The sequence below is a fragment of the Cynocephalus volans genome, chromosome 13 (assembly GCF_027409185.1).
Source record: "Cynocephalus volans isolate mCynVol1 chromosome 13, mCynVol1.pri, whole genome shotgun sequence".
In the NCBI taxonomy this organism is placed as follows: Eukaryota; Metazoa; Chordata; class Mammalia; order Dermoptera; family Cynocephalidae; genus Cynocephalus; species Cynocephalus volans.
The window spans coordinates 13084280-13096505 of record NC_084472.1 but is presented as its reverse complement, the minus strand read 5'-3'; the positions used below and the strand labels follow the sequence as shown (position 1 = coordinate 13096505).

General features: G+C 35.5%; 1 non-coding gene across 1 annotated transcript; it reads left to right on the top strand.

The window, feature by feature from the left end:
• The first annotated feature begins 10878 nt into the window (after positions 1–10878).
• On the top strand, positions 10879–10985 carry LOC134362354 (U6 spliceosomal RNA). Its single transcript, XR_010021611.1, has one exon. It is a non-coding gene; the product is annotated as a U6 spliceosomal RNA (small nuclear RNA).
• Positions 10986–12226: the final 1241 nt, after the last annotated feature.

Sequence of the window (12226 nt, the reverse complement as noted above, 5' to 3'; positions counted from 1 at the left end):
CTATGAATCTTAGATGATATATTGAGGTACCTAATAAATGGGTAATATAAAAAAAGAAAAAAATAATGGTAGCTTAGATGAGATAACGGTATAGGAAATGGAGAGAGTAGATATATTTTTGAGCTATAATTAAATCTTACATAAGTGCTACATGAAGACTTGCAGAATTCTACTTAGTATATCTGTGGTTTTCATCATTTAGTATTCAGGCTTTATTTAAAGTAAAATTTATACGAAGACTTCTTTAATATGAATTATTAGGTTGAAAGAGCATTTGGAAATATGGTTGGTTCATCAGATCTCATAAAATAATCACAAAATTCATGATGTAACCATAAAAGGTGTGGGAATAAACATAAAACTGAAGGAAAAATGTCATTTTCAGCTGTCATCATGCAAACATATTTTGATGTGCTGAATGTAGCAAATTAATTATTTAAAGAAAAAAATCAATTTCAAATATTTATCCATGAAGGAAAAAAAAAATAAAACTTGTAACTTTTTGTAAGAGGGTTTATATGAAGTAGATTCTTTCTGAATACTTCCTCTTTCTAAATTAAGGGATTAATAAAGACCCTTTTAAGCCATTATTCCTTATTTAGTGTATTTCACATAAGATTAACATGCTTAGAAATATTTCAAATGAAAATAACTATTCTCAAATGAACTTTCTGTACTCCAAGAATAATTGAGTATTATTTCAAAAAAATTTTTTTCTGATTCTACTCATATTTTATAGAGAAGAAAAGTACAGTCCTTAGACCTTATGTGGACAGAAAATTGAGTATTTCTTCATAGCTCCAAATCTGGACACAATGTCTCATTGAAAAATCATAATAGATTTAAGTAAGCAACAATACCTTTTTAAACAGACATTGTTTTTTAGAGAAGTTTTAGGTATACATATATGTTGTGTAGAAAATACAGAGTTCTTATATACCCCCCTGCCCTCTGCACACAGTTTCTCCTATTATTAGCATCTTGCATTACAGTGGTTCATTTACTAGCATTAGCATCTTGCATTAGAGTGGTACATTGAGGAGCCAGTATTGATACATGAATATTAACTAAAGTTCATAGTTGCATTAGGGCTTACTCTTTGTACTGCATATTCTATGGGTTTTGACAAATGTATATTATCATGCATCTACCTTTACATTATCGTGCAGAATATTTTCACTGTGCTAAAATTTACCCAGACTTCAACTATTTATCTCCCCCCTTAACCCCCTAAACCTTAGCAACCTCTGATCAGTTTATTGTCTCTACAGTTTTGCCTTTCTAGAATATCATACAGTTGGAATCATATACAGCTTTTCAAGACTGCCTTCTTACATTTAGCAATATATTTTCAAGTTTCTCCATGTCTTTTTTATAGCTCGATAACTCATTTCTTTACATTGCTGAATAATATTTCATTACATGGACGTACCTCAGTTTGTCTGCTTATCTATTGAAGGGGATCTTGGTTGCTTCCAGCTTTGGCAGTTATGAATAAAGCAGCCAAAAACTTCACGCACAGGTTTTTCTGTGGACATAGTTTTCATCTCATTTGAGTAAATACCTAGGAGTGTAATTGTTGGATTACATCGTAAGTCTGTGTTAAGCTTCGTAAGAAACTGCCACACTGTCTTCAAAAGTGGCTGTACTATTTTGCATTCCCACCAGAAATGCACAAGTATTTTTGTTGCTTGCAAAGTCTATCTAGATTCATCTTTTTTTTTTTATGTGGATGTTCAGTTTTTTGCATCATTTGGTGAATAAATCTGCCCTTTCTTCATTGAGTTGCCTTTACTCGTTTGTCAGAGATCAGTTGACTATGTGTATATGGGTCTATTTCTGGACTCTCTAGTCTGTTCTATTTATTTATGTGTCTCTTTTTTCACAAGCACTGCCCTGTCATGATCACTGTAGTCTTATAGTAAGTTCTGAAGCGGGTAATGTCAGTCCTCCAACTTTGTTCTTCAATATTGTACTGGCCATTCTGGTTTTCCGGCCTTTCCATATAAACGTTAGAAACAGTTTGTTGACATCATAAAATAATTTTCTGGGATTGTCTCAAGGGAGACCAAATCGAAAATGTCCACCACACTGAGAAAGTATCTTGAAACTGAAAACGAAGCAGGCAACTTCTTATTTTATTATTTGTAAGACACTTTAAAGTGAAAATTTAAACTTTAAATACAAATACTTCTTTGGTACATACCTTGGAGCATTTAAAGGAGCTTTCCTTCATGCTCAGTATTGAGATAAATAGTATTTAACAGGCACTGTGCAGTGCCCCAGGAATAAAAAGATGAATAAGGAAAAGATGACCAGGGGAGTATATAGTCTCGTGGGAAGACAGGGATGTGTGCAGATCACTAAAATTCACTGTATTAAGTGATCTTAGGCATAAGTATGTTCACAGAGCATCTTAGGAGCCAGGGAGTAGCTGGGAAAAGGGAAGAACCTCTAACTAAATGAAAATGCTGCACATTGGGCACACATAACTCAGGCTTCAAAATATAAATGGCTTTTACAAGGTACTTAGATTGGAGGAAAACATTCCTCCATTAAAACTGTATATGAAGTAGCTTGTACAAGTATTGTGGGATGCCACAACTACAGTTCTATGTGGCAAAATAGGCGGATTATACTCTTAACCAAAAGAAAAGTACATTCCTATTTTTTATTAAAAAAGAAAAATCAAAGTGCTGTTGGTTTTTTGTCCAAGAAGTAGGATCCCAGGTGGTGTGTTTTATTCCCTGTATAGGTTTGGTGGTACTTAGAAACACCACCATTGAACAAAATCATCATATTCATTTGTGAGGTATGATCTCAGTTATTGAATAGATTTAGAATAGTGACCTATGTTTATACTGAGAGATTTATCTTCTCTGGGTAGACTAAAATTATGGTCTGCCAAAGCCCAATGGGAGAATTCTTGGCTTTTGAAACAGTCTATTTTATTGCATCATTAACCAGTAAAGACCGAGTTACCTGGTCTTCCAATAAAGTGGTCTTTGTTTCCATGTTAATAAGTGTAAATAATTGTTCTACCGTTTGGTAATATCAAGATGGCTGTGGATTTTCTTCCCCAAAGGTTTTGATTCCAGTGCTTAATGCAGCTCTGTAAACTGTGCAAAAGCAAATTTAGATCATGATCAATATGAGCAATTAAAAAGCTTGGCAAAGTGGCCAAGCCTTTGAATTCATTTAATTATTTTAGACCCACTGTGGGAAAAGAAAGGTTACTTTTTCCCTTAAAGTTTATCCAGATTTATTTTAAAAGTTTAAAGATCTTTCTTCTTTTTGCAGTAGAAATTTGCTTTGAGTAAACTAGTTCTATTAGTCTAAAAATAGACTCCTCGTAGAATATTATTAACTTTTCTGCGTGGGCATTTATGAACATTCTGTACTGTCACTCTGCAGCAAGATGAGAAAATACCCTTAGGTCTCTTTTTCACTGTGAAACCTTTCTGGAAAAAATGAAAAGACTGCTTACACCATATTTGATGTGAAGAAAAGTACAGTGTTTTCAGATCTTAGTAGACTAAGAGGCAGAGTTAATTTGTAGATATGACAAATGCTTATTGTATGAGAAGTGATTCTGCATGCAACCCATGTAAAGATTATGTAATGTCTTCCAAGGAAACTTACATGGCACTTGGCTTCTAGCAGGAAAGTGGAAACCCATGAATCTTTCCTTTCTGAAGGAAAGAGGAAGTGGACCACCCTAAAGTAGCCACATAATTTAAAAAGAATAAAAATTTACAAAGGTGAAGAAGCAAGGTGAAAATTTCAAGAAAGTTAAATGATAGTGCAAACAGTACTGGAGACTTGTCAATAATGTGGCTCTTACCTTTAATTTTTTATTTCTCTGAAATGCCTACTTTTGGTAAACATGAAAATATGGGAATAATATACAACTGAGTTTTCTCTTTAATCTGCCTACTCTGTATGAGACAGAAATCCTGGTATATCCCTTTTCTTTCTAAATATTTATTTTCTTAGTTATCCTCTCAAATTAAATCAATTAGTAGCCATTCTGTTTTGTGCTAGAATTAAAAGATTGTCTATTAAAAATACTCAATTAGGGAAAATAATTTGCTTGGTGGACATCAGGTGAAGCACAGAAGGCACTGATGGTTTTCAGCATGATTCGTGCATTCCACTTTCTTGCAAACTTGAGATTCCAAGAATTTAATTTAATGTATGTTTTATTTCTAAAGAGATTGTTTGGTTTTTGTTTTGTTTTTTATAGTCTATTACAGCAGTTAATATTTCTGTAACTATCAGCCATCGGCCTGTCTGTGAGATAATAAGAGATTTGTTTATAGTCAGTATTCTTAAGGAGCCTGGTTATGATCGTCTTTATGTGAAATATCTTCTTTGTCCACAGTCTTCTCCAATCATTGTTTTCTTCCTCCTTACCTTTATGAGATAAGTTCAATGTTATCAACCATTGACAGACAACAACTTCATTAAAAGTAGCACATTTTTATTTTGCTCAATTCCCTTCATCCACGATCCAGCATTTATAAAACCAGAATCATAACCCAAATTCCTTTATAGGCAGTGGTGTGCTGGGTAATGTTTAATAACTGGTGTAGGGGAAGAAAAATAATTTTTTCTTCAATCCTCACAAGTTCTTAATTGGAACAAATCCCTGTAACAAAGACAGTTTAACAAGACAAAAACAAACATAAGTTTATTAGCATGTTGATTTCATGTATACATGGGAGACTCCCAGGGAATGAGTAGTTCTCAAAGATGTGGCTTTGAATTCCAACTTATATAACAACTTTAACAAAGAACAGTAAATCCTTAGGGAAGTGACAAGACAAGGAAAAGGACTCAGTCTCTACAGGTGGCAACTTGGGGGAAGGCAAATAAGTAGCAGATAAAGGCTAGTTAACAAAGCTTGTTCGTTAACTATTAGGCCTATTAGGGTCCAAAATTGTCTTTACTGGTGGGTTAAACTTTATTCTCCCTGGTGGAGAGGTGGGGGACCAGATGCCTTTCATCTTTATAACTTGTGTCCAGATTTTATGCAAGTAAAGGAAGGGCAGAGAGCATCCCTGCATCTGCTTCTTAATCGCCTTCAGTTCAACAATCCTCATGCCAAAGGGGCATATTTTGGGGTGGCATATTCTGGTCTCCCAAACCAGCTTTCAGACATACTCTGGTTTCTCTTCAGATCGTATAAATCTTTCGCCTTTTACCAAACCAGCTTTCAGAAAAAGATTTGTAGTATTTGCCAGTTTCTGTGGTGCATATACTTTCTCCATGACCAACTTCAAGCTACCAGCAAATCTTCACGTACACCTGCTTTGGAAAGAGATGTGAGCAATCTCTCCAGCTGGTAGAAGCACGCCCCAGCACACCACTGTAACACAGACTGAAGCATGAGTTTCTGCAAATCTCTACCTCATCTTCTCTTTAATTGGCTGCACATAGCTCTGCAGATTGGTGTGTACATGCTGTTATTGGTGATTTTTTCCAATGGATGAAAACAGCCATTATATTTATTAGTAGTACTGCTACTGCTTTCTCAATAATAACTCCCCTAATTTCTTTCCTTGGAGAAAATGGAACATTATCTATGCAAAGTGTAAGCTTTAGGTTTTGTCTGTCATGTTTGATTTCAGCATGAATATGTTTGTCATGTTTGGTTTCAGCAAGCTAATAGTGCCTCTCCTCGTTTACCAATGTGTATTCTCATATTACAGGTAGCCATTGCCACACTTTCTCCTTTTATGCTTTCATATTATATTTTTTAATCAACTGTGAAATTAAAAAATTCTCTCTGTAGCAGTTGGATTCAATCTGTTAGTTTGTATCTTATCAAAAACAGTTTAAATGCATCTTTGGTGGCATTTCAATGATAATTAAAAGCAGGTTTCCAATGTTTCAAGAGTGAATCATATTTTCAGTTACTGTATCACTCCATCCAGTGTAACTCTGCCAAGAAATAAGTCCATCATGTGAAATAACAGGAGTCTAATTCTTTCTGTGGTCCTTAATTTTATCATTCCAAATATGAACAATCAGAATGAGAAAAGGGATGTGATGAATAGGTCTCTATTTTTAAAAAAAGAAATGTGAAAAATCCTAGACAGAAATCATCCTATTAAGTCAGGTCAAGAAGTCAAGGAAATATGAGGCACTGTTATCTAACCTGGACACTAAGAGATTTTATTCAATTTTTACTCAAACCCATCAGTATCTCCTGTCCGTCAGTAGAAGTCCTTGGTGGTCAACGGTAGAATGGCTGAGCAGACTCCTGACTGGTCTCTCTGTCTTCACACTGTTCTTTCTAGACCTTACTAAACTTGCTTGCAATCATCTTCCCAAAGCAGATCTCTGAGCATCTGACTTCCCAGTGACTCTTTCCTGAAGGCCAGTTTTTTGCTATTTCTCCCCAGTTAGAAGTGACTTCTTCCACCTCCGAGCCTATCTATATACCATGTTAAAAATTGTTAAAAGCTTCACCATTTAAAAAATATTATATGTGTATGAGAGAGAGAACACAAATGGTAGAACAAAGAGGTACAATTTTAATACTAGGTGAATCTGGGTTAAGGGTATTTGTGTATTCTTTGTACTATTCTTGCAGCTTTTTTTGTATTTAATGTTTATTTCCAAATAAATAATTTTTTTAAAAAGCCTAGCATCTGATCCCAATCTATTAAACCTAATCATAATTCTCCTATAGGTGCCATCTGCTCCAATTACACCAGATGACTATGATATTGGCTTTGAATTAAGCCTTGCAAGGTGTGCACTTTCTGATAGAGCAACATAGGGAGAAAAGTCAAATATGTGGAAATTTGGGAAAGTGTAATGTCCTTGGGGTGAGATGACCAACTCTACCAGTTTTCCTGAGACTAAGGGGTTCCCCAGACACAGGGCTTTCAGTGCTAAAAGTAGTGAAGTCCCAGGCAAACCAGGATGAGTTGGTCATCCTACTTTGGGGGGACTCTGAATGGGTGAGTGTAGCTGAAGCCAAAAACTCATGTCAGGAATGCTGGAAAATAATCCCAAACAAAGGCATTTGTTTCATTCTGTGGGCAGAGGGAACCAGACAAGAACTTTCAACTACAATGGGAGAGTTGTGTTAGAGGAAGTGTAAGTGTGTTAAAAGAAAATTAATCTCTGATACAGACATGGTTGTTTAGAGTGGGTGGTCATGTGGAAGATCTGTGTTGCTCCTTTGTTTGAAGAGTCCCATTGCCTACTCTGTGAAGTCCACATCTCTTAGCTCAGAATAGAAGACTTATAAGAACTACCATGTATCCAGGGCTATGTAATTGACTCTCCCTCACCCCCAAAACAACTTGTAAAGTTAGTGTTATTGTGCCCAGTTTGCAAATATAGACACGGAAGGCCAGAAAGCTGAAGTGCCTTCCCCAAAGCACTCAGCCACGTGTGCAGTTACAACTCACACCAGCAGCTGCCTCTGGAATTCTTGCTTTTCTGTTCCCCGGTTATTAGTCATGACATCCCCGCAGAAGGCTGTGTGCTAGCCACACAGATCTGCTCACATTTCCTAGACGGGCTGCATGCCCTCCCCTGGTAGACATATCCTTACCAGGTTCCACCCACCCAAACCTCCTCATTCATTAATGATACATCCCCTGATATTAATCTAGCTAGAGGTGATTTCTCCCACCTCTGAACACCTGGCATATTTTGTTTGTATCATTCACATAGCCCTTCTTATTGGCCAGTTACTTGAAAGTCAATACAATGGTTAGAGAGTATGGACTGTATTTTCACACAAGATCTGGATCTGTCCCTACCATATTGTAGTGTGTCATCTTGCTTTGTGGTCCTGTGCTACTTGAGCCACAGTTTTCTGATATATAACATCAATATGACATTACATTATTTGCAGGATTACTATAAAAATTAATGAAATAAGTTTGTAAAGGATAATATAGTATGTACCATTGTCACCAATGAAGTTTTAAAGCTGTGAAGGGGAAAATTTCATCTTCCAATTTTTTTCTTTTTTGGTACCAAGCACTATATTTTGAACATGTAAGGCACTCAGTTAAGTGTTTGTTTAATGAATAAAATAAGGGATTTATATAGGGTGGTGGTATTGGAATGGAAATAGTGGAAGATTTTTATGGAAGAATAAGTGAGATTTAATAAATGCCTTTGTTTGAACACACATACACACACATACACGCACACAAAGTTCCCTGGCTTGCTACTGCCTGCAAGTTTTGTTCTAGCTCTTTAGTTAGAGACTTTAGTTTTTTTATTCTTAACTTTTCAGATGTATCTCCACACAGCTGTTAATAAACGGCTAGATATATGTTGGTCAGGAATTCACAGTGCCTGAAATTTTGATCCTAGGATTCACGTACTAAAAGAAGAGACAGAACTTTCAATTCTTTTTCATTTTTTTAAAGGTAAGATTATCAAGTCATTTAAACCACATAGGTTGGGTGTGAGGCTTCTAGACGTTAAAACTTTGGCCTGTGTCAAAGTCTAGGCTAATGTACAGGTCAGGCCAGCTGTGTGATCTTTTTTTTTTTTTTTTTTTAAATTTATTTATTTATTCACCTGTGTGATCTTGAGTAAATTACCTGTGCCTCAGTTTCCTCATCTTATAGAATGAAAATAGTACTTCCTGTAATTAATGTAAAATATTTACCATAGTACCTTGCATGCAATAAGCACTCAGTCAATGAGACCAACAGTAACAAAAGTCATCATGTCTCTGTTAATGTTTAAAGGAAAAGATCTTGTCCATACTACCCAAAGTGATATACAAATTCAATGCAATCCCCATCAAAATTCCAAAGACATTTTTCTCAGAAATGGAAAAAACTATCCAGACATTTATATGGAACAATAAAAGACCACGCATAGCCAAAGCAATGCTGAGCAAAAAAATAAAGCTGGAGGCATAACACTACCTGACTTTAAGCTATACTACAAAGCTATAATAACCAAAACAGTATGGTACTGGCATAAAAACAGACACACGGACCAATGGAATAGAATAGAGAATCCAGAAATCAACCCACACACTTACTGTCAGCTGATCTTTGACAAAGGCACCAAGCCTATTCAGTGGCGAAGGGACTGCCTCTTCAGCAAATGGTGCTGGGATAACTGGATATCCATATGCAGGAGAATGAAACTAGATCCATACCTCTTGCCGTATACTAAAATCAACTCAAAATGGATTAAGGATTTAAATATACACCCTGAAACAATAAAACTTCTTAAAGAAAACATAGGAGAAACACTTCAGGAAATAGGACTGGGCACAGACTTCATGAATATGACCCCAAAAGCACGGGCAACCAAAGGAAAAATAAACAAATGGGATTATATCAAACTAAAAAGCTTCTGCACAGCAAAAGAAACAATCAAAAGAGTTAAAAGACAACCAACAGAGTGGGAGAAAATATTTGCAAAATATATATCTGACAAAGGATTAATATCCAGAATATATAAGGAACTCAAACAACTGTACAAGAAGAAAACAAGTAACCCAATTAAAAAATGGGCAAAAGAGCTAAGTAGGCATTTCTCTAAGGAAGATATACAAATGGCTAACAGACATATGAAAAAGTGCTCAACATCACTCAGCATCCGGGAAATGCAAATCAAAACCACATTGAGATACCATCTAACCCCAGTTAGGATGGCTAAAATCCAAAAGACTATGAACGATAAATGCTGGCGAGGCTGTGGAGAAAAAGGAACTCTCATACATTGTTGGTGGGACTGCAAAATGGTGCAGCCTCTATGGAAAATGGTATGGAGGTTCCTCAAACAATTGCAGATAGATCTACCATACGACCCAGCTATCCCACTGTTGGGAATATACCCAGAGGAATGGAAATCATCAAGTCGAAGGTATACCTGTTTCCCAATGTTTATCGCAGCACTCTTTACAATAGCCAAGAGTTGGAACCAGCCCAAATGCCCATCATCGGATGAGTGGATACGGAAAATGTGGTACATCTACACAATGGAATACTACTCAGCTATAAAAACGAATGAAATACTGCCATTTGCAACAACATGGATGGACCTCGAGAGAATTATATTAAGTGAAACAAGTCAGGCACAGAAAGAGAAATACCACATGTTCTCACTTATTGGTGGGAGCTAAAAATTAATATATAAATTCACACACACACACACAAACCGGGGGGGGGGGAAGAAGATATAACAACTACAATTATTTGAAGTTGATATGACAAGCAAACAGAAAGGACATTGTTGGGGGGGAGGGGGGAGGGAGGAGGGAGGGAGGTTTTGGTGATGGGGAGCAATAATCAGCCACAATGTATATCGACAAAATAAAATTAAAAAAAAAAAATAGCTATTACCAAAAAAATAAATAAATAAATAAAGGAAAAGATCTTAAGTTAGGAATTTTAACGTGAGCAAAATTATATTTTATTGAATAGTGAACATTTCTGCCTGTGAGCATCATTAGAGCCATTACTATTGACAACTGTCACAGCCGCTGGTGTCATTTAGCAGAATGCAGCACACTCTCAGATAATACCTATGAATAATAATGACTCTTCACTTACTGCATGGTGACATTTTATGTTCTGTAATCATCATCAGTTTGAAGATTTTAAAAAATAACATTTATTCAATAAATAGAAAACACATTTCTTTATCTTAAGTTTAAAGGACAGAGTCACATTCTAGTCTATTGTCCTGCTGCTTCACTGCTCGTAAAGATGAAACTGAAGGAGCTACCTTTACACAAATTACTCTTAATATGTAAATATTTTATGGTTTTAGGATAGGAATCAGGCGTCTAGCATGCTGTGATTTTCCCCATAGACATGTAATTTTCCTTGAAAATGGTGAGTTTATGATAAATTTAAAATGTTATGAGTAGTGCTCGCTTCAGCAGCACATATACTAAAATTGGAACGATACAGAGAAGATTAGCATGGCCCCTGCGCAAGGATGACACGCAAATTCGTGGAGTGTTCCGTATTTTTAAAAAAGAATGAAATACTGCCATTTGCAACGACATGGATGGACCTAGAGAGGATTATATTAAGTGAAACAAGTCAGGCACAGACTGAGAAATACCACGTTCTCACTTGTTTGTGGGAGCTAAAAATAAATAAATAAATACACAAACATCCTGGGGGGGGGAGGGAAGAAGACACAACAATTACAATTCCTTGAAGTTGATAGGACAAGTGAACAGAAAGGAGGCTGTTGGGAGGGAGGAGTGAGAGAGCGGAGGGAGGGAGGTTTCGGTAATGGGCCATGATAATCAACCACATTGTATATTGACAAAATAAAATAAAATAAAGTAAACCAATTAAAAAATGGGCAAAGGCTGAATAGGCATTAAAAAATGTTATGAGTAAATTTCTATTTCAAGATAATCTGAATCATGTACATAATCGTTTTCACTTTTTTAGTGTATTTCTATATTGAGTAGTCCTTACAATTATATATTCACAAGTATTCTAAAAACTGCTATGAAAATTCACTTCCTCTGATATATATACTTACTGTTTATTGAAGTTACATGAGATTTATCAAGCTCTATACATTTTAAGATTCTTTTACAATCAAAGCACTTCGAATTTTTTTCATAATATATGATTGCAAAAAGTACTTCCTTTACAGATAAGTCAGTATAAAATAGCACCATTCTGAACTTTGATGAGTGTCATAGATTAATTTGTTAAGGAAATGGGTATGAAAAATGTTTATTTGACCATATACTAAACAGATATTTAATGAGCATTAAGTCCATGTGGGATACACAAAGATAAATGAGATTTAGCGTCTTACCTTAAGAAGATTATTCTTACTAGAAATGAAGAAGAGTATGCAGAAAAAAATGACCATAAAACAGACAGGATGTATTCTAAAACATGTCTTAGAATCAAGGTAGGCAGAGATGAAAAAATACATACAGACGATCTCCAGCTTACAATGGTTCAATTTTTCAACTCTGTGATGATTGTACAAGTCATTCTATATTTCACTTTCAGTATATTATTCAATAAATTGCATGAAATATTCAACATTTTATTACAAAACAGACTTTGCATTAGATGATCTTGCCCCACTGTAGGCTAAGCCATGATGTTCAGTAGGTTAGGTGTATTAAATACATTTTCGATTTATGATATTTTCAATTTATTATGGGTTTATTGGTACATAACCCCATTGTAGGTCGAGGAGCATTTGTATTTATGAGAATAATAAAAGGCTT